Below are 24,169 nucleotides of genomic sequence, written 5' to 3' on the forward strand. Positions count from 1 at the left end.
GTGTGAAGTTCTGAAAGAGAAAGTTGACAGATGTGCAAAATATGATCAATCACCCTCTCGGCAGAAATACCAAGTTCTCTCAGAATGTGGTAATTTCAGCATGCCACAATTCACACAGTATCAGACCTTAAAGAAAATCCATACCTGAGATATCAGAAAGTAAGAAAAAGCAGAGCTGCTGGCATGCTACTCCAGCAAGCTACCTGAAGCATTATCAAACTTTGTTATAATTCGCATGTTGTAGCAGAAATACAGCAGCTTCCACATAACTGCATTTCCCTAACAGCAGCTGAGCACTCGCTCTTGGCCATCTTAGGTGAATAAACAAGTGCAGTAAAGCACTTTCAAACCAAACCATTAGGAATGACAGACCCTGGCGGATTAAGTCATGATGGTGAGGTCAGTGGGATGTGAAACTTGACTAATGATGTCGTGCCCTTGTCAGCTTGCATTGGCAAAACACGTTAAGGTTACTAGCAAGCCCTACGGCTTAGTGAACAATACTAAAGGGAATTTCAACCTGAAATAGGTCAACAGGAGCAGAATACAAATGCTTGCACCCCAAAGACCCTTGGTGAGCAGGAGCCTGGCCAGTGACCTCAGCGAAGCCAGAATTTTGCCCTTTGGCTTTCACAGATATGACATACTATAAAATTGCTTGGTCTATTTTCTCTATATTGGTTTTCACTGTATATCGTGAGGCATTTCTAGATGGTAAACTGTGTAGCCAAGACTCGCATCTCTTTAAGGATTTGTATGGGTTCCTGGCTAACAGCACCTTCATCCACCTAGGGCAATCCTGCTCACGTGGAAGACCAAAAAGAGTTATAAAAGATTGCTCAGCTATAGTGCAAGAATGATCATGCTGCAGAAATCAGATAGAATCATTTGAAAATTCCTGCATGCAACATTCTATGCAGTCAAATGGGGAGATCCATAGGGAGCCACCAGCTGCCACGTACAGAAAGCTCTACAAATGAACAGGAGTTCTCTGGGTGGGGACAACTCCAGCCAAGACAGAGCTACTCTGACTGTGCACTGGGAACCTTTGAAAAGGAAGAGGATACAAATACCGGGCTGGACAATACACCAGGGTTATCACCAAGCTGCGTCTCTTTGCCAGGCAGAGATCAGTGGTACATCTGGTTCTTCAGACAAGAAATCAGCCTCGAAACTCTGGCTGCCTTGCAGAGAAGTTGATTGCATTTTACACCAGTTTGGTGTGGTTTTGAATCAATGCTCAGTGAATAGGCACCGAAGGCAATTCATCTGATCAGCTTTTATGACTGCTTGGCATACGTAGGCTTATCAGGTGAGCAAAGAAAAATACTCAATAGTCAGAGGCACAAAGGAACAAGTGCTTTCACCTCCAAGAGGCAATCATGAGACAACTTCAGGTGAAACAGAACTGTGAATATATAATCGTTTAATTGCAACTTGGTTAGTTATTTAAATTTTACTTCAATATTTACATTAGATGTATTTGCTTAAGAAAAAGCTTGTTTTCTCATTCCAGTGAAGTAAATAAAATGAAAGCAGATGAGATTGACTAATTTAAAAAAAATATCAAATCAGAATCAAAGGCTTAGATACATTTAGGTTACTGAAAGTGAAGCACCGTCGTGAGATTCTTAGAAGTGTCTAACAGGCCTGATGTCTTACTTTTGCTAATGTCAAAAAGGGTTTTACTGTCAAACTGTCAAATGAATGGTAATCTGAAAGATAAGAAATAGAGTATTATTAGTGTCAGTACCAGAAAAATGTTAATGTGGGTGATATTACAGTGAATGAAATCAGACAGACACAAGTACCAAAGAACAAGAAGGTTTCAGAGAAGGAAAATCATACATTGAACAGAAATTTATGTCATTAAGGATCATAGAAGTGCTAAATTTCTCAAATAATAGTCATTCAAGAGACATTTCATGGAATACAGTGACCTCAAAAGATAGATAGAATTGGATAGGAGTAGTAATTCCCTAGTGAGAAGGCAGGTGTTGTCAGCTGTAAAATCAGAAGGAGGCAAGAAGAGCGTAACAAGTGAAAAGGATCATGTTTGTGTGCTATTGCCAAAGCCTTTTGGGTGAGGGACACTGTGGAGTCCCTAGGACTAAACCCCTGAAATGTGAAGAGCTGTATGTTGTCCCTGGCCTAAGTCTCCTCCTGGTTTCTGTGAACATACAGGTAAGCCTCCAGAGTCAGGAGTAACGGAGAAGACAATATGCTTTAACAGGAGAACCAACTTCGGCAAAACTTGTATGACCACGAATAACCAAGAGCAAATAAGAAAATTTGGGAAATTCAGCTATGTTATGAACAGCAAACAAGAAGCAGAACCAAAAGCATAAACAGATGAAGTTTCTGGCAACATTATCACTTCAGGTAAAAGAGGAGGCAACATAAGAAGTCTCTACCAACATCTGCAAAGATGAAGCTGTGCAGCAACATAGGATTATTGCCATCAGTAGGTAGAACAGAACCGTGTGCAACCACAACTTGACCCTAAGACAGAGGCAAGAAACTCTTCTAATTCAGTGTCCATTTTATCAAAAGTTGAACAGAATATCAAGGTTACAAATATAGATCACAAGTTGTCATACTGAACAGGAACTGAGCATGCACAAAACCATGAGAACATAAGTTTCAAGAGTAAACGTCAGCCAGAAGCCAATCTAAGAATGTAAGGCAGGAAAAATATCTTTGGAAGAACAATGGAGCAATGAACTGGCATAAGCACAAAGTAAGCTGTGAATCGGTCAGGCGTAAGCAGATGAATGGAAAGGCATGCATAGATTTTCTTTAAAAGGAAATAATAACATTAGCAACTACTACAATAATAATAATGAATTGCTTTTATTTGCCTTAAGATGGAAAATGCTGGGTTTTTTGTTGTTCTTTTTGTTTGTTTGTTTTTTGTTTTCTCATTTTAAGTTGAAATCCACTTTCCATGCAGTATCCACTTGCCAAAAATCACCAAGGAAAATGTATCTGGTTATTCAGTGCATTATAACGTGGTACAGAAAATGTAAAGCATTGTTACAGAGGAAAGCAGGTGATGCTGCATAGCTGCTGTAGTACGTGTATGCATGACCAAAAGAGTAACAAATTTTGTGTAAAACTATATCCCATTGCAAGTCTGTATGTGTGCATGATTGTGAAAACCAATAAGAATTCTTTTCTTTCCTGAAATAAAAAATATTAAAGAGGGAGACATCAAAATGAATGCCTTTAGCAAAGCTCTCCTGTTTCTGGGTTCAGGCCAGCAGAAAAGAGTTTGAAGAACAGTTTTCAGAAGCTGTAACAACCTCATAATTAATCATTCCTTCAAACACATCAGGAGCAGGAAGCTATAGAGTTTGTAGGCCCATTAATTGATCAAAGTACAAAAGGAGCTCTCAGAGAAGATAAAGCAGAGGAGGAAAATTAAATTATTTTTTTTTTGCAGCCTTGAAGGAGTTCAGGGAAAATTCTAGGCTAGAACCCTTCTTCATACATCAGAGGCAATGTGTCAGAGGAGCTATCTCAGAGCGAGCTCATTAGAAAAATCCATAGCAGGAATTGTAAAAATTAAGGTAACAAATTGCCAGACCCAGGTGATTTGAAAGCTGACCTATTAAAGGAAGCTGCAAAAGCATTTAGGGCTGCAATGGCACTACAGAGGTGGAAAATGGCAAATGTGATGACAAGTTTTTAAAAGTTGAAAGGTGCTATCTGGATAGCTACCACCTAGGAGCTTTCACAGCTTTACTGAATAATTGGTAGAAACTAAATGAATGAATGCTGGGGAAAGTGTAGTACTCTAGAGAAGCAGCATTCAAAAAGGGAAGGTACACCTTGAAAACCAGGCAGAAGAATTTGAAGGAATCTGAGAAGAGACCCAGTTAAGAACCTGGGCACAAGGGAAAAAAAGAAAGTCTGTGCTGGAGCTGCTAATGGCCCATAGCCTTATCTCCAAAAGCAAATGCCTAAGGAAGAGGAAAAGACCTGGGAAGATGTAAGCAGTAAGTCCAGTGAAAATTCTTGGGGCCACAATCATTCTGACTTTCAGAAATCCCTCAGACAAACTTAACTTTGATGCATTTAGTAACCCACAATGGATTTGTCATCTGTGAACTTACCCAGTCTGCCTCTTGAACCCACAAAAACTTACACTGTCCAAGTTTTGTGTGGCAATGAATTCTGAACCTTAAACAGACAGTGCATGAAGAATCACCTTGCTTTTTGTTCTGTGTTTTCCAGCAGTGTCCTTCAACATCTCCTATATCACACACAGAAGAGACAATGAACAAACAACTCCTAACCCATTGGGCACGAACTAATTCAAATTGAATCTCTTGGGATTTCTGAAAGGCATTTGACAATATATGTCACCAAAAGCTCTTTGAAAAACTGTGCTGTGACAGAATAGGGGAGGAACTCCTTCCATGGACCAAAAAAAGAAAGAAAGAAAGAAAAAAAGGTTAAGACTTGTGAAATGAAGAACAGGCATAGACAGCCAATTTTCTCAGTGTACTGAGGACACCAGTGGAATCTGACTGGATCTGTCCCATTCAGCTCACTTCTGAATTACCCAGAAAAAGAGGTGAATGAGGAGATGACAGTGTTTCCTGTTGATAAAAATTTAGGTGCTGCAACAACAACAAAAAAAAAAGAACAAAAACAACCTGTATGATACAGATTAACTGTTTGGTTAAGAGGCAAATTGCATTCAAAGCGGATAAATGTAAATTAGCAAGCGTGAGGAAAAACAATCCTACTTTTACATATGCAGTGACAGTCTCCGAATTATCGTTATAATTCGGGAATAAGATCTTGAAAATATAATAGATGATCTATGTGAAAGTGTCAGCTCAATGCTCAGGAATAATAAAAACAAGCAAATTGAACACTAGAAATTATTAGGAAGGGAAAAGAGAAGAAGGGAGAGGATAGCATCCGCTCTGTACAGATGTGAGGCACCCACACCTTGAATACTATGGACAGTTCTGGCACACTAATCTCTTCAGTGTATAGCAGGTCCGAAGAAAGGGTTCAGAGATGGAGGATCAGGATGACAAAGGTATCAAATGGCATCTGCATCAGAAATGCCTAAATAGATTAGGTTTTTTCAGTCTGAAGAGAGATGACTGACTGAGACCATAAGAAAGGTCTATGAAACCATGAGTGTACAGGGAACACAAATAGGGATGTTGCATTCATCATATTTTCTAATAGAAGAACGAGAAGGGCCAGACAAAGTCGATGGCAAATTCAAAATGAGCAGTAGAAATAATACATAGTCAGCCGTGAAGTGTCTTTCCAGAGATTTTCACTAGAGTTTCCCAGGTTTCACAAAGTGATTAAGCAAATTAGAGTAGGAAAAATCCATCCAGCTCTATTAAATAAGATGACAGATTCTGTAGGCCAGGAATGACGGGTCACCAGAAGCTGGGACATTATGCTGAGGAAGTGCTTTATGGCTGCCCCGGCTCTGTACTCCCCTTGTCAGCTGTTATCAGAGAGAAGATAATGGAGTAAATGACTGTTTAGCCTAACCCTGTACAGCCTTTCTCATGTGTTTAATCAGGACACTCCAGCTTCTAAGATCAACAGCTAATAAAATACTGTCTTATTTTAGCAAAGTAAACATATCTGGTAAGGAGCTCACTACAGATAGTGATCATGGAGCCTCACTAATCTATGAAAATGATCAGCTATGGAAGAAATAAATGAAGACGAGCTACCAAAAAACTGACACAGGAGCAGTTCTTTAGCAATAAGTCCAACTGCCAGCAGGAGATCCACGTGCCATCATGGCAGCTAGTGATAGCCAGTTGTGTTGGGATGCCATTGGCAAGTGTTATTCCTGCCAGATACATCACTTCTAATTTTCAAGTGCAACAAACACCAACATGGCGGTTTAAGCCTTAGTTTGTCAGTTTGCCATAACTACAGATTGACAAACACAGAGGTCAGAGTTTGAACTTCACTTTGCTTCCTCTGGCTTTGGGTTGCACTGTTTGATGATACGGATGTAACTGAGTCCTGCTCCTTTTTTTTGGAGCCCTAGCTGGAAGAAACAAGCAAGGTGCCTGTAAATGAGTATATCACATAGCAGAAGTACGCAAGTCCAAGGACAAGCCTGGGATTTCGTAGTGGTGAGAGACATTCAGTCACCAGTCTCTATCATATAAAGGATAGACAAAGGATAGATAAACTGATAAAGGAAGGTCTCAGAGAAGTTTGAAGAACTTCTGAAAAATCCTGAAAGTTTTCAGGTTCTTGCTGTTACTTAGACAAAGCTATACTGAAACTAGGCAAAGAGCTCCATACTTCTTGTTACAGATGCTGATGAAAATTGAATTTAAAAACAAAAAGGAAGTAGTCTCCAGAAATCTCCAGAAACCTCCAGAAACATCACTAAAATTTACTTCCCAAAGTCTTATCCCCAAAAGAAAATCAAGAGCTGCAAGTCATCCCTAACTTCATTTTATATTTACTGCTTTTTCTACAGTGTTTGATGGAGCAGGCTCTGTCTGCTCTCCCTCCACAAAAAATAAGCACCATACCTCACTTCTCTAAACAGCTCCATGGATCCAAGCACCAACCTCACCAAGAAGAGGGTACTTTTCAAGTTTATAGGGATACTACTCCCCAACAACTACAACCAGCTTCAGGTGCAGTTATTAGTATTAAGTGCTCTGAGAATCAGAGCCTTAAGGACTTGATTTTGGTTGGTTTTGTCTGAGACCCAGCTGAAAATACTCAGCATGTTTATCCCATCAGTGGGAAATTGAAAGCCCACCTGGAGAGGTTTGGAAGGCAACGGAAACTTTGCTGGAGCTTCTTGGTAGACTTCAGCAAACATACCAAACAGGAATTGAAAAATTCAAACAACAAATTGTTTAGAACAATGTAATGCATGGAGTCACATAGAAAAATGAAATCATGTAAGAAATCTCCATGTGTCCTTCGTCAGATAATTGAAAAACATCCTGTAAATTGTTATGACTTGTTTTTGAACTTGCTTTTTATGAATTGATGTTAAACTGTGACTCTGCTGGGCTATTTGCAAATAGGGAGATTGTCACATTAAATCATTATAAAATATTGTCACATTTATATTCCTGTCTTAGTCCACATTTCTCTAGTGAGGCCAACAAAACAAGTTCCCCTTAATTGAAGTGACTCCTCAGAATGCTAATTAACTTTTCATTGAGTTTGGACATTTTCATAATACTGATGTCCTTAATTTGCTGACAAATTCAAGGAGACAGCTGAGCTCCTCTGATGTCCTCCTGTTCAATGGAAGGAGGCACACAGGGAAATGTATTATTTTTTTAAATTACGGAGAATGTTCCACTTCTCTGGATGTTGACAGAAGGTGAGAGGACAAAATAGGAGTGAGAAAAGTTATTGCATCTTTGTTGTTCACGTTTTTGCTTACTGGTAGAATATTTTTTATGAGAGCACAGGCTGTGCTAGAACTAGAAAGCAAAATGTGTCGTTTGTTCGCTCATGCTGTGGCATAAAGTTGGCCTTCCCTTCTTTACAAAACAGACCTCCCAATAAACAGCTGCAGAAAATGTGAAGGTTTTTTCAGTGCAGCATTTTGTCTTTACCATTTGACAGATTTTGTTTTCAGCAGAAACACAGCCATTAGGCCAAATGCTCTCCCTTACCTTTTATCCAGCCATGCACACTTCTGCTGCACAAGGCACATTGCAGCAGCAGGACAGGGGCTGGGACCCTCAGTTTGCACAGGTGCAAGCAATTATCCAAACTGGAAAGCAGAAGAGAACTCATCTGACAGACTTTGCCATCCATGAGATCTGCCAAACAGACTGTTTTCTGCTGATATTTCTACCATTTCAAATGTTGATTGGAAATGGGAATAGGAGTCACAGTTTTGAGGGCAGAATTAAACACATCTGACTGGAACAAGAGCAGATACAGAATCGTTACTTAAATTTCTAACCAGAAAGCTACAGGTTCAGAAGGCTGAAATCTTCTTCTCCTCTTGTGTGTCCTTGCATTTTCCAATTTCAGTTGGAAACAGAAGTCATAAAATCCCAGACAGATGTTTTTTCACATCCCTGTAATTAAAATGCAAGAGAATCGTTGGGGAAAAGCCTGCTTCTCAAGCCTCCAATTCCCAATGTGACATTGAGAGGAGCTGCCCTGCCATTTAAGTACAAATCCAACTGAATTCTGCTACTTGTCCAAACAAACCAAAGGCCAAAACTTGTCCAAAGCCTTGAAGCATAGACTGATACTATACATAGGTTTTCAGCTCGGCTATCATGAAAATCCTCAATTACAGAGTGGGAAAAAAGTGGGTTTTTCTTCAGGCTTTGAGACATGGCAAGAATGTAAAGTGCTTTGCTTCCTTACTGAATAACTCACTGTTTGCATTAAAACAAATAGAGAACTTCACATCTCACCAAGAAATAAGTGTGTTGGAATAAGGAATCCCAATGGCAGACTGCTCTCAGGACAGTGTAGTCCTGGTTGTTGGCAGGATCAGCTGTTAGCTGGACACAAACCACAACAAATGTTTTCCATGTACTACAGTTAATTAAATGTTGAGGGGCTCATTTTGGAGAGCAGAGCTCGCTAATTCTGTGCCTTGAAAATACACTCATAACAATGACAGGGCTTTTTTTAGTCCTAGCTTCACAGTATCGTGAAGAGCAAGGTTGTATCACACTTCAATTGATTAAGTGCAGATTGCCCCGGTAGACAGATTTGATTATGCTGCAAGTATGAGCTTGGGGAGAGTAATTAGGAGTTTCATCCTCATTCTACATCTTCATTTCCACATTTAGATTACAAGGAGAGCCTTTCAGGTTTCTTAATTTATTTTTACAAGATATCACAGATCCACAGCTCTTTGGCAGCAGGTGCAGAAGAAGGTGTATTTGTGAAGCATATTGAGCCCTTAATTATGAAGGCATTTCTTGTTTTGGTGACCTCCATCCTTGCCAACTTATCTATAGTCACAGTCAGCAATAGCTGTGGGAGAAATGGAGCAAAGACAGCTAAACTGTTTAGGCAGCAGCATTAGTGCTGACTTTGATTGGTTTCTTCACCTGTTCAGTCTTCTATTTAAAATTGTCAGGTAGCTGGCAAAGCATCCAGGAAAGTTTATGTTTGTCCAGTCATGATTTCCAGAAGAGAGTTTCTTTGCCCTTGACTTTTATCCTTCTGTCTTGCAGGAACACAGGCACAAACTGGTGGCCAGCAGGGTGAGGGAGGTGATCCTACCATTCTACTGTGCTGTGAGACCTCACCTGCAGTACTGTGTCCAGATGTGGAGTCCTCAGTACAGGAGAGATGTGGACCTGTTGGAGAGCGTCCAGAGGAGGGGCACAAAAATGATCCCAGGGGTGGAAAACCTCCCCTGCAAGGACAGGCTGGGAAAGCTGGGGCTGCGCAGCCTGGAGAAGAGAAGGCTGTAAGGTGACCTGACAGCGGCCTTTCAGTACCTACAGGGGAGCTACAGAAAGGACAGATTCTTTAGCAGTTTTTGATAATAGAACAAGGGGAAACGGCTTAAAGCTCAAAGAGGGCAGATTTAGGTTAGATATAAGGAAAAAGTATTTTACAGTGAGAGTGGTGAGGCACTGGAACAGGTTGCCCAGAGTTATGACTGATGCCCCATCCCTGGAGACTTTGAAGGCAAGGTTGACAACCTGATCTAATTGTGGTGTCCCTGTTCATTGTAGGGGAGCTGAACTAGATGGCCTTCAGATGTCCCTTCCAACTCTAAGGATTCTATGATTCTATGAACTGGGTTTAGAATTCTACATTAACCTGATGTTAACAAGAGATAAGAAAATACACTAAGTAGCCTCCAAAGTTGGTAAGAAAAAATGCAGTATGCATAATTAGTAATTTACTAACTTGAGTAGATGCACCTAAATACCACAAATGGAATTATCAACTGAAATACATTTATTACAGTATTGCATTATTTTCTACCAGTGTTTTCTTCCAAACTATTTGGGACTTTGTGCAGAACTTTGGGTCACTTTAGTATTTCCTGGTCTTCTGGATTTTTAACATATACAGCCACAGCACAACCTGCTATGACTGCTCAGTGACTGCTCAAAATCAAGAGTTGTGTATTTGTTTCAGAAACATCTTTCCTGACACTGATTTCTTTATGGAAGGCATCGGTCGGGAATCATAAAACAGGTTGGAATATTACTGAAAGCATTCTTGTTTAAAAAAAGTCATGTCAGCAATGTGCCACAGTTCTAATTACTGCAGAGAAATTAGCAAATAATTATATGCAAATAAATGAAGCTAATCAAAGCTATTAGCACATTCTGCTAGTCAATCATTTAAATTACTTTAGGCTATGGTACAGCATTGGTATGGAAGAATCAGCTTAAAAGGAAAAAAATACACAACCACTTTATTATGTGAGAGCCCAGCATTTGTATAAACATTTCAAATGTGGTATTGAAACAGCTAATCCATTCAGCATTAAATTGGATAGGCTCTGGTCACCCATGTTACCTATATTATGAGAGTGCTTCGGTATGGAATGAGTGCTGACAGTCCCATACATGCTGTTTTTCAAGCTCTTGTAGAATTGTGCCCATTCAGTTAAGAAAAATTTCTATGCTGGATTTTTGCTTCAGGCAGCATTTGTTACTGCTGCTGTCTGTTTTGAACATTGCTGCCCAAACATTTCTAGCACTGCAGAGAGCAAGACTTGGAGAAACAAGTCTTTGACAAAACATTCTGCTTCTGAGCTGCACTTTTTCTGCCCCGTGAACATCTGTCCAAATTTTTCCCATTTCTAAACACCAGCGGGAGAGAGGAGAGGTTTGTTCTTGTTGGGTGGGGACTTCCATTTTCTCAGCATGGTTGCCAAGCATTCTCCTTCCTCTGGTCCCACTCCAGCTGCCCTGATGACAGGGAGGGCACTGACCACTGTGTGGCTCAGGGCTGGGGCCGGGACGCACAGCCAGAATGGACTGCTTTGCAGTGCGAGCCCCTCAAGAGGCAAAGGAAAGAGAAGGAGAGGAAAAGAATGCCAAGAAGGCTGAAGCTCATTGATGGTGGAGGAAAGGATATTGGCTCAAATAGATTGGGGCTGAGGCCAGAGGGAAAACAGAGGCGGAGGAAGGAAGGATGTGACTCATGGCGAGGGAGGGGCAGCAGGAGGGCAGCTGGAGGCAGGAGGTGGGTGATGAGGACACAACCTGCTGATGGATGGGCCCCAGGGGTAGCAGCATAGGCAGAAGCTGGGCTGGACAGGGTTCAGGGAGTGGTGGGACTGGGGCCAGCTTCAGGAAGCTGAACTATCTGCATCTTTCCAGTTTGCTATTGGAGTCTTGCCCCAGGGATGCTGGACTGTAATACATGGCTGTGACCTGGTGTGGTGTCAGTTCTGCCAACACTCACTACAAATACTTCCTTATTTGCTGTCCAGAACTTCATTCTCTCTGTTCTAGGTTCTTGTGACTGTAGTTAAAGCGAATGACTGCAAAAATCAAGAGCATGTACTTAGAGAGACAACAAAACGTTAGACTTGAAGGGTTTTTCATGACTGCATTACCCATACACACACATAATCAGCTATTATTTTAATATTTCCTCTTTTGTTGTGCTAATACTAGGAAATTCCCTTATTAATACTTACAATATGTGAAGACTAGAAATTTTCCTCTCTGCTCTGTGTTGGTAAGACTTCACCTGGAGTACTGCATCCAGATGTGCAGTCCACAGTACAAGAGAGACACAGACCTGTTGGAGCACATCCAGAGGATGGCCACAACAGTGATCCTGGAGATGGAACACCTCTCCTATGAGGACAGACCGAGAGAGCTGGGGCTGTTCAGCCTGGAGAGGAGAAAGTTTCCCCTCTCTTTGTGGATATTTGAGAGTGGCCTTTCAATATCTAAAGGGGATCTGTAAGAAAGAAGGGGACAGACTCTTTAGCAGGGTCTGCTGTGACAGAACAAAGGGAAATGGTTTCAAACTAGAAGAGGGGAGGTTTCGATTGGATATAAGGAAAAAGTTTTCTTATAACAAGAGTGGCGAGGCAGTGGCAAAAGTTGCCTGGAGAGGTGATGGATGCTCTGTCTCTGGAGACATTCAAGGTCAGGCTGGATGGGGCTCTGAGCACCTGATCTAGCTGTAAGTGTCCCTGTTCATTGCAGGGGACTTGGACTAGATGGTCTTTAAGGGTCCCTTCCAGCTCAAATGACTTTACAATTCTAGGAAATTAAACACTTTGAAGGAGTGTTCCTAGATACAGGCACTCAGAGTTCTTCTCTCAACCCATCTTTAGGCACATCTAGGGGGTTAGCACAGTCTGGGCTTGGTCCCACCAGACAGATTAGATGAGGTGACATTTTGTCCAAGGGTCAGATGTGGGGCATTTCATGGAAACTGCCCTGTGTCCAGGAACCACATAGGGCACATCTGAGTTCAGACAAGCTTTTACATCTTACTGCAGTCAGCTTGCCATTTCCCTTTCCTCATGTTTAGTGGGGATTTTACTATTGTGGTTTAACTGTAATGTATATTAAGTTTTAGAAGCAAAGCAATTCCATGGGTTGATTTGACTCAGATTTCTGTCTAAAGTCATTGTAAATATTGTAAATAATTGTGATGTTCACTTTTATCTTTGTAGGTTGGGTTGTCCTACCCATGACTAGAGTCTCAGGAGAGACATTATTACTCTCTACAACTTCCTGAAGGGAGGTTGTGATGGGGTGAGGGTCAGCCTCTTCTCCCAGGTTACAGCAATAAGTCAAGACAGAATGGCCTTACATTGTGCCAGGGGAGGTTCAGGTTGGATATTATGAAAATTTTCTTCTCAGGAGTGGTGATGCATTGGCACAGGCTGCCCAGGGAGGTGGTGAAGTCACTTCCTGGAGGTGTTCAAGGAATGTGTAGATGTAGCACTGAGGGACATGGTTAGTGGCCATGGTGGGGATGGGTTGATGGTTGGACTAGATGATCTCAGTGGTCTTTTCCAAACTAAATGATTTGATGATTCTATTACTTAGGTCCACACTCCAAAGTTTCTTTTCCATTTGTTAGTAGGAGCTCTGAATTCCTGCTTTCAGGCCTCTCGTCACGAGCTCCGTGCTCAATGAAGCAGCTCCTCCAAGTTTTCAGTGGTCACAACTTCAGGTATTGAAACAACAAATGTTGAATATTGCTTCTCTGAATGCAAACAGTCCTCACCTGGGAAAAAAGAAAGACTCCATTTTACTGTTTACAGATTATAAATGATAGAGGAGTCACCATTTTCACATTCTGCAGAATCCCCTTGTATACATATCAGAGTGTTTCTAATATTGCAGATAAGGGATCCCAGAATTCTTCCTGATATCAAAGCATTTCCACCCAGTGATATTTTTATCAATTTTACCGCATTATTCTATTCATGAAACTTTCATTGTTGTTGGATAAAAAGATTGATTATGTACGTCCACTCTTCTCACCATTCAGTGATATTTTATATTCTTATTCATCAGACCCTTTTGAAAAATCTTTTTCTCTGTTTATCCTTACTTTTGAGTTTGAAGACGTCTGAACAATTGATTTTATGTATGTTTTCAGCAGAAATCACAAATTAAAAACACATTGCCAAACAGGAGAGCCAGGATATTTTGTGATTCATGTGGTAAAATGACAGAGAATCTGGAAAATACATGCTTAAGTATTGCACAGGACTTTACCACAATGGTATGTTGGGTCCTGATTTTTTCTATTATTTCTTCTCTTAATCATAGTTAATATTTTATATAGAACTAAATACATTTCTATAGAAGACTCACTAGTCACATTTACATGCAAAATAATTGCTTTGTGTAACTAGAAAAATACAGCAGTAATAGTAGAATAACTGCTCAGAGAATCTTCAAGTCCTTGAAAAGCAGAAATATTTATGGCAATTGTGAGATTAAGGTAATTACTGCAACAATACACCACTCCTATATATGTCAAAGGAATATGTGCCTTTTTATATCAAGCTAAATGGCTGCATAGGCCATTAGGATCATTTTATGACGCTGCTATAGCTGAGAGACATCTCACAACAACTTCGATTTATGCGCCTAATAATGGCCTGCTTTATTTAATATATACTTTTGACAATATTGTGAGGCTTCTTTATTTTCTGATGCAGATTAGTGGCTGTGTGTTTTCTTTGGTAGAGAGGCTCTGTTCCATGCCATCTTTTGTGCAGATGGCAACGTTAGCCACTGAGCATTTACTATATTGGGCACTAAAACTGAGATTTATGCTGCATCTTTAGAGGCGGTATTCAGCTGCAGTTGCTATTACAACAATTCAATTTTTGTATAATACACAGTAAACCTCCACTGAGAATACTTTTATACTCCTTTAATGCACTCCATATGCTGGAAGAAATAGTTTGAGATTAAAGAAGGTTTATGGTAGATGCGTGCTAAACTTTTTGTTTTCACACAGAAACCCCAGAGGCCTGCTACAGCCCCGTGTTGCCACCATACCCCAGTCTGGGGCTGGCCTGCTCCAGTGCTTCTGCTCTTTCTCCTATACTGCCATCCTTTTTATGTTCTGCACACAAACATGGATCCACACCACCTTTCTTGCCCATAGATCCCCAGTTCCTGTCTTGTTTTTCTGTAACTTAATAATTTACTTGGCAACCAAAGAAAATTAAGATTCGCTGTGAAATTTTGACTGGAGAGAAGCCAAACAAAATCATTGCTACAGAAGGAATCAGAGTCTCAATGATGGACTTTAAAAAACTGAAAGGCAGTTGATGCATCTTTATACAGAGGAGGAAAAATGCATTCCTTTACTAGGCAAATATAGAGAGAAATGTGTATCAACCTTTTAAAGATAAGCAGTTTCCCATGCAGATAAGCACGTGCAATCTCCAGGCCCAGACAGCAACATGGAGGTTTAGAAGGCAGGTATTGCTCCCAAGAGAAGGGAATTGCCTGCTGATGGAGCAGTATGGCTAGGAGCACCTTCAGTTGGGGTGGTCACAAGGAGCAGGGCAATGTAAAGACTTCTGAAGTCTTTACACAGGGAGGGAACAGTATCACTTTAAGGGCATTGTAGCATCCCAGGAACCTTTGAGCTTAGACACCAAGGATTCAGCAGAATAATAAATGAAAACTGCAATACTCCCAACATGATTACATGATTAAGGATTTCAACAGCTGGGTAGAGCTACCAGCAGCCTACCAGGCAAAGCTGGGAGAAAGGCTGACTCAAGGTACCTTCCTGAAGAAATAAGCTTATTGATTTAAAGGAAGTAAGCATCTTGTTGAGAAGGAAACAGCCAAAAAATTGTTTAAGGCAGGAGGAAGATCCTTCAGAAAACCATTAAGATCTTAGAGCAGGCTAGAAAGTGAAGCAGAGAGGGGGTTCGGTTGAAGAGACACAACTGTGCTGCTCAGGCACTGCTGAGTAGTGTGCTTGGAGAGCACTCCAAGCAATGCTAAGTTTGAATGAAATCCCCCAGAGACGGCGAACCTTAAGGGAAAAGCCAAGATGTGCCTCTCGTGGGGAAACAGAGTGGAAATCTCTAAATGTTCCAAGAAGAAACTACATTTCCACTGGAATTAACCTCTATGAAATTTGTCAAGTTAAATGCCTCAGCATTACCATTTTCACCATATGTTTGTAATTTTTTTCTTCCTGAGCAGCTGGCATTTTCCTAGGATGCTCGGGTCGTGCCCCTATTGTCTAACCACAATGAGCAGCATTAAAACATTTCCCAACCAAATAGAATCTGAATGCAATTTCTTAACTAACTGCACATTATTTTGTCTCTCTCTGTTTGTTTTTGGATGCAATTCAGAAAGCTGAGGACTCCCTTCATGAAATCAATCTCTCTTTAAATAATTGGGTTTTCTACTTTTCTTCACACTTACTTTTCTAGGAAAGGGATTGTGAATTAAAGCATCACTATCAATGATCTGCAGGAAATCTGAAGTGCTTGAGAAGAAGGGGAAAAGGGTGGATGCTGCTATGAGACTACTGTTGGGAAGGCCAAGCAGGCTATGCTCAGATATATGGCCTTCTGGCTGCTGCAGTTTAAAACCAGTGATCTGACAGGCTGCCATGGCTGCTCATCCACTTACACTATCACCACTGAGTGGGAAGAAAACATAAGGTTTATTCCTGCAGCTGAGAGAAAATGATGAGTGGTAAATAATAAGGATAGATCAGTAGTATAGACTGAATGATGTGGATCAATTTACAATGCAGGTGGTACTGTGTAACACACAGCTTGAATATGACCAACACAAGATAATATGCTTAGGAATAAAGTTAAAAAAAAAAAAAAGAGGCTTGTACTATGCATTAATATTCTCTGGAAAAGTAATTATCCAATGGGGGACATTGTGGGTAATGGACTGAACATGAGCTCCCTGCGATATACTGTCATTTGAAGTGTTACTGTGATTTTTTTGGTTGATAAATGCATACCTATAAATGAGTCTGCGTAAGTCTTTGCTGGGATATAAGCTTCACTCCCTGTGTGGACCTGTTCAGAGGCTGAGGGCAGTTCTCCTCATGGCCGGGCTGAAGGTACGTGGTGGCTACAGCACAGCAGTTTTCTGCATTTGAGAGGTTGGAGCACTTGTGCAGAATGACAAATTTAATGAGCCCCCAAGCTTTCAATGACCTTTCTGTGTCCTGCAGAGCAGTACGGGGCTGAAGGATGCCCCAGACAGGAAAACTGACAAAGCTGAGTAGTGAAATGTCATCAGCACGAGTCCTGAAAGTGAACAGTCATCTGGCACAGGAATAACAGTTCTGCCACAAATCAGTCTGTGTTGTAGGGAAATTCAGTTACATTACATCCAAATCAGTGTAGGCTGGTGAATAAGGCAGTCTGATGCTCTCATCTGACACAGGCAGACCCAGTCTGGCAATTCCTACACCTGTACATAGAATCATAGAATCCTTAGAGTTGGAATGAACCTTAAAATGTCATTTAGTCCAACTCTCCTGCAATGAACAGGGTCATGCACAGATAAATCAGGTTGCCCAGGGCTTGATCCAGCCTCACCTTGAAAGTCTCCAGGGACAGGGCTATTGTCTCTTTCTAGCTCTGCTTGTTCATCTTGATGCCATCCAGCTGCCTAATGTGATCCAAAGGCACATCCTGTAGTGAGGTGCCTGCAGCCAGGGACACTGGGAGACCAGGAAGGAAGTGACTGGAGGAGGGTATGAAACCCCAAAGGCTTTGGTACAGCTCTCAGATAGGGCCTACTTTGAACTAATGCCAGACTTCCTCTGCTGAGAGGCCCAAGAGGGACATCAGGCAGTCCCCGATGGGGGTCCTTGTTCAGGGTCTCCTGTGTGCATCCTCAAGGCGTGCAAATGGAGCAGGTGGCAAACTCCCAAACCCATCTTCTTCCATTGCATGGAAAACTGTCCGCCCAAGTTCACTGCATGCATCTTTAAACCAATGCTCCCGTGTTCTCTGGTTAAGAAAAGAGCAGATTTTGCCTCAAAATTGTGCCCTCTACAATTGCCACAATAACTGGGACTGTACATCTCCTACCCAGGAGAGTGTTACTCTAGCTGTTCTGCCTGCCCTGGGCTCTGCTGAAGAATTTCCCCCTCTCCTCCAAGCAAACAAAACCTGGCAAGAGATAGTCAGCCTTTAAAGAACTGCTACTTTGTCTTACAAGCAGAGAAAATCAATGGGCTTGTTCTCCTAAATCCTTCTCTAGATGCAACCAGCAGTGATTGGGGTCTGCTATCTCACACAGTTTGCCCATATTGGCTGGAAGAGTGGCTGCTCTCCACCACCCCTTCAGGAGAGTCCCACCTCCCCCTCTCCCCTGCCTGCTCTACTCCATCCTGACAGCAGGCAGCACAGCAAGTGCCCAGCTTCCTTTCAGACCACACAGGGAGCAATGTGGAGATGATGCATCTTTTCCTGGATCCATCCTTTCAGCGGAAGGGGAGAAAATCCCTCTCCTCGGCCAAGCTTATCCGAGCCTGGTGTTCAGCTTCCCTGCACTCTAACATGATAACAAACATCTGGGCAAACCTCACTCCCAGACTGGGCTGCTCCTGTGGCCTCCCTGTCCCAGCTGACATTTCCTTCCTCTACCACTTTGCAATGAATTCCTATAATCCTCTCCACACATTTTTTGGAATTATCAAGGATTAACAACACCTGTCTTCATACGCTGCCTGGAATCATCTCTCAGCCCAGTGCTTCCAGTACCAAATTTAGGGGGAAAAAATGAAATGGAAACATGACATATCAGAAGGTTGAGATAAAACATGAAAATCCTGAGCACTAAGCAGAGTGGGGAATGTGTAACTGAAGGCAAGGCAAGCTCTTGCTACAGATCTAGGGATCATTTGAACATGCAGACTGTCAGGAAGCTCTAAGGGCATCACATTCAGGAAGAACTAAAGGCATAACATTCAAGGTTTTTCCTTTTCTGTAGAGAAGAGCCCTGGTCTTCCAGACCATGCATGTTAAAACCAGAGGATTTCCCATTTTATTTATTTTCTTTAAGATTGCTCTGAAAGCATACTTTGGTAATACAGCTGAGAATACAGTACGTAATACTTGGGATTTTTTATGTAATGCTACATAGCCCTAGCACCTGGAAGGTATATTTAGGGAACTGAGAGAGATTTGAATGCACAATACAATTTATATAGCATAAGTGGGAAGGGCCAAAGATGAGGGAAACTTGAATTCTACATGGAAAAGAAAGAATGACTGTGGGTTTCTAACCTGCATGATTAGCAATAAGGATTTAGTGGTCTGGATGTTCTTGAGACTGTTATATGAGAACACGAATAAAATGAAAGATACTTTGATCTACAGTTCCCATTTAGAAAACCCTAAAATTAGCTGCAGTATATCTGAGGTGCTGAGTGTATCTCATAGACCACTGAGCAGGTCTGTAATTAACTTTCCTTCTTTGAGTGCAAAAGGACACGTGATGGATTATCATCCAGACAACAGGAAAGGCAGCTCTGTCAGAGATATATGCGCATATAATGCTCCCTGCTAATTCTAGCTCACTTACATTGTGCAATATTTGGATAAATTGCTCAATTTTGGAAAAAACAGTTTTTAAGATCACTTAACCAATGGATAAAAATGCTACAGGGAATGGAAGCTCACAGCAAGCACGGATGGGCACACATGACAAAGCCCAGGATCAGTGCCAGGGTTTTCCATTCACACCGATTCCTTCTTGACTGCTATGCAAGGGTATATGGGGAAGCCTCCTCAAACCATCTCTACCTGATCCAAGAGGCAACAGGGCCCAAGGCTGCCTGGCTCACCTTGGAGGGGAGCACAGGGCTGAGATGATGGGCACAGGTGCACCTCTGCTGCCACTTCTGCCACGAGCTGTGCCAACACCTGGCAGGTTGGGCAGTCCCCAGGACAGCTCCTAGTGACTTTATTGTATTTATAGCATGCCTGCATACACACATAAAAGAAGGGGAATAGGATCAGGAAAAGAAAAGAAGTTGAAATCAACACTTTTGCACAGATAAATAATATATCATCATTTAAAAAAAAAAAAAAAGTTAAAGATTAGCACAGGATCTGTACACAGTGTGGACATTTCAGCTCATCTGGACAAGTTTTTTCCCACTGAACTGCAGTTGCCAAGAAAGGCTCACAGCCCTTAGAAATCTCAACTCTTCTACCACTAGATGGCTCGCAACGAGCAGAATGTACAACTGCTCCATCAAAGACCAGAATAAACACATACGGCTTGAAGATTATTACATGCTGTCTCCCAATTGTCATACTTCAAAATGCTCTATAAATCACCAGGTTCCCCGGGTTAATGGTAAATAGCCCCCTGAGAACAGAGCTGTCACAGCCACAGCACTGTTACTGTTCTGAAAGACAGACATCGCTCGTGAATGTGTAGGAGAAAAACATCCAAAGGAATAATTTGTATTTTTTTTTCTCTTCTCAAAATCAATTTCTGCTGTGTGAAACATACATCAGAGAGCAATGGAAGATGTTTAAATTCATCTAAAGAGCAGCCTTAGCACCGCATTATATTTTAATTTAACAAATCATCCAAACAAGTGGCTTGTTTTGGCTTATAGTGAGTACCTTTATTTATAACTGTTAGCAGTTTATGACTCGGGGTCTAACTTTCTATTACATTTTGCATTAGATTAAGAACAAAGCTTGCAAATCAAACCCATCCTTACTTGAAAGAACTCACTGATAGGTGAGACTCCTGGGGATAGATATATATCTGCAATCAATCAAACCTGCTGGCTTACAGCACTTTGCTCTTTCCAGGTCAAGTAAAATAAACAGAAAGGACAGCTTCAGGAGAACCTTAAGAGGCAGATTATGTTATCTGCTACCTTGCAGTCAGCTATTATCCTACCACTGACGCACGAATTGCCTCCTGTTGAGTAGTGGGACTTGTTGAGCAGAAGGATGTCAAAAAGAGCAAGAAAGGATTCCAATTTTCCCATAATTCAAATGCTGTAAGTGTTGTATGCGAATCTCCCGTTGCTTACACAAAGCAAGAGGCACCATTAACCACACTGAGTACCTCCTCAGAGTGGTCTTTGCATTTCACAGGAAGATAAAGCACTTTTCACACAGAGAAGCAATTACAGTATACCTCAACACTAAGCATGTCCTCATGTGGTGTCACATGAATGAAGGTTTTGGTACCCACATATACTCACCACAGCTATACCTGAGAGTTACCGAAGGAGAGAAGCCCCACAAGGTCCAATCCCCAGGCTGATGCCAGCCCCACACTCACACAACCCTCCTTGGCATCTCTCAAAAAACACAGTAGGTGCTGGCTCTGCTCCAGTGTCACAGCCCATGCTCAGAGCTGGGTGCAAAGATGGTGCTGGGAGCAAAGATGGAGCTGAGAGCCCTGGGCCTGTGTGGGGCTGCAGGGCCTCAGCTGGAAGTCTGCTCAGACAAGGGGAGCACTCGCTGTCACACCTTTGGCCTCAAGAGAGAAAAGGCTCTGATTCCAGCAAGGTGAGGGAACAGAAGACCTCCAGAGAGCAGTAACAAATGCATGAAGGGAACACCCATAGTCAGCCCTTGCAACAAGAGGTAGATGCAAACCTGTTACAACAAGTAGGGAGCTACAAGAAGGAGCAGCTTGCTACAACAAGTAACAGTTACCCTAGTTATTTGTTTTTCACTAATGCTTGAATGCCTTACCCAGCGCTCAGGTACTTCGGAAACCTTTGCAGCAGTGCTTGGTGGGGATGTTGTTGTCTGTCCCCTGACTTACCGAGGCAGGCATGTGGCTTCCTGGGCTGAACATGAAGGGGACATGCAAGGCAGCTGGACAACATTCTCAACACAACAGTTGCTTTTATTCTTTGTTTTCTAAATATCTCAACCCTTTAGTAGTATATTGATAATGAAGTCCTTCTTTCATATGATATTGTTGGCTTAAACTTCCATTGTGTTACATGCATGCATGCAGATTTGCTATGCTGTTTGGTTCCCCACCAGCTCACCAGTGCTGGAGCTGACACTGCATGAAGGTCCGTCTCGTTTTGCTGCAGGACACTCTGTTGCACTGTTCTGCATCCCATTCCTGTTGCAGAGTCCAATTCACTGTCCCTTTGCCAGTTTTCAAAGTCATCCACATCTGTTTCTGCCTGCAAAAGCAAATCAATAGGAAGAAGCCTGTGCCCAGAAAGGCTAAAGCTTGAGAAAAGCCCAAACAAGCCCAAAACAAAGAAAAAGCATCCGATAACTGCACAAAATTCAAATAAAATGTCAAATGTGCCTTTGAGCTCCCGCTGCTCACGCTGACTCCCAGAGCAGGGCACACTTCCAGCAGCTGAGAGGGAAGGCAGATCTCTGTCTTAAAATGCTTTTTATTCCTATGAAACAGCACTAGAATAGTTATTACATGCTGGCTATAATCCACATTTTTTCTCATGAGATATGTGCATCTGGCCTGAAACATTTCCAAATCTAGACATCTCTCCCATGGTCCAATCAGTTATAGAGATTATGGAATGGTTCAGAATTTTGTGCTTGTCCCATGGCCCAGAGTGGCTGCTGGACCCTTCCAAAGCTCTACTCCACAGTTTCCAAAAGCAAAAACCTCTCCGCAAAATGAGCAAGGTTTCTTGCAGTTTCTTGCAGAATGAGGGGATCTGGAAATCAATCTGCAGCCTGGCATGCCCACAATCTAGAGATGAGTGGATCAAAGTGACAAAGGATGAGGGACTAGTTTAGGCCATCACAGTTTGAAGATTTTAGTGTAATGAAGAGTTGCTCGGGTGAGTCGTAACTCTTCGCATTTTGCATAAAGTGATTCAGGTTGGATACCAAGAAAATTTCTTCTCCAGTGGAGTGTAATGCATTGGCATAGGCTGCTCAGGGAGGTGGTGGAGTTACGATCCCTGGAGGTGTTCAAGGACTGTGTAGATGTGCCACTGAGGGACACGATTAGTGGGCATGGTGGGGGTGGGTTGACAGTTGGACTCAGAGGTATTCTCCAATCTTAATGATTCTGTGATTTATATGCTTCCGGTAAGATTCTCTTTGTGCCCTCATTGTGAGCATTAGGGATAGGTCTGTGAAGAGTAAACATCCGCACTCAACTGCAAAAGAAAAGTGCCACAGTGAATGGCAACTGAGCCTGGCATCAATTCAAGAGCTATCAAGTCCAACAACAGGTGAGCACAGGAATAACTAAAAGGACTTCTGATTGCCATCCGTTTTTCCAGAGAGTCACCTGATCACTCTCTTTGACTGGGGAATTTTGACTATCAATTCTAGGGTAAAAGGGTACATTTGGAGTTAGATTATCGGATGTGTTTTGCAGCCTCATACTATATATGATATTTTTTATTTTTGGCTCCCTGTTAAAACATGCTTCTTCCTATCTATATCTGTAAGACGCTCAACTATGGACAGGTCCTTTTGTATCTGGTGTCCATCTGGAAAATGTTTCCCAGAGGGCACACAGTGGTGTCTGAGCAGCTGTTTGCCACATCTGGTTGCAGCCGTAGGTGCTCCACTGGCCACCGAGCTCCACCTGCACGCTGCTGTGCATGTAAATATGCATTTCTTCTGTGGCAAAGGGCACCAAGTGCATGGATGCTCTTCTCAAAACCCTTCTGCTCTGAGGAGAGTGTACCACCAGCAAAAGGTGAGAAGGGGCAAACATGGTTCACCTCATACAATCTTTCTTTTTTCAAAGGGAACCAGCAACCACAAGCTTAGCACCTCTGTTTTCTGAGGAGAATGTCTGTTCCTACAGTGCCACCTTCAGTTCTTTCTTTCTTATTGTCTCAGTTTTACCTGATCTTTTTCAGAACTTCAATTCCTTTTTACTGAAGGCCCAAACAAAAGCACTGCTGTGCATTTCTCTGTGATAGTAGCTTGCAGTCTCTTAAACAAAACACTCTTCAGATCCAAGAGGCAGTGCTTGGAAATTTCTCAACAGTGCAATTTGTGACTGTTGCTTATGAGCACATTCTCAGCTGACAAGGCAATCAGTTATTAGCTGAGAAGGAACAGTAGGAGTAGGGAGGGGTACATGGAAGTGGCATACTATGAAGGAGTTCTTTCCCAAACAAATCTGATAGATGTCAGTGTATTCTGTATATAAGATATGGATCTGAATGGCTGTGGTGATATTAAGGTTGAACATATACAACAAATACAGGGGAAGGGCCTGTCCTCATCCACACACACACACACAGAGCAGATGGCAGTGGGTGCTCGTTGCAGATGAGTTTACAGGGCAAGGGCTGCCCTCAGCCAGGCTCTCACCCACAGCACTTAGAAAGAGGAGTGATGCGGGGTGCCCTTTCTTCACCATTTACTGCTGTCAGGCCCAAATGTTGCACAGCTAATTCAAGAAGCTTTGTGAAGAGACACAGCTAAATTTCCATAGAGGCTGCACATCTCTCCTACAGTTTTTGCTTCAAAGTGGGGTTGTGGAGTTTCCCAAGGAGGCTGGGAAGGTGGCAGCCTCTACTGTGCCTTGGGCAGCCCACTGGGTCAAAGGGAGAGCGGCCAAGGGGAAGCTGGTTGGGGTATTGGGTATTACAGATGTAAAATTACTTAGAGTGTAAAAATGGCTTCTGGCTCTTGCCAGAATCAAAAGTGGGATTCAGTGTGAGACTGAAACATCTACATTTAAGCATTTAATTGCAAACCCTTGCTTATGAGCTGGGCATC

Source organism: Gallus gallus, chromosome 2, assembly GCF_016699485.2.
Source record: "Gallus gallus isolate bGalGal1 chromosome 2, bGalGal1.mat.broiler.GRCg7b, whole genome shotgun sequence".
NCBI lineage: Eukaryota > Metazoa > Chordata > Aves > Galliformes > Phasianidae > Gallus > Gallus gallus.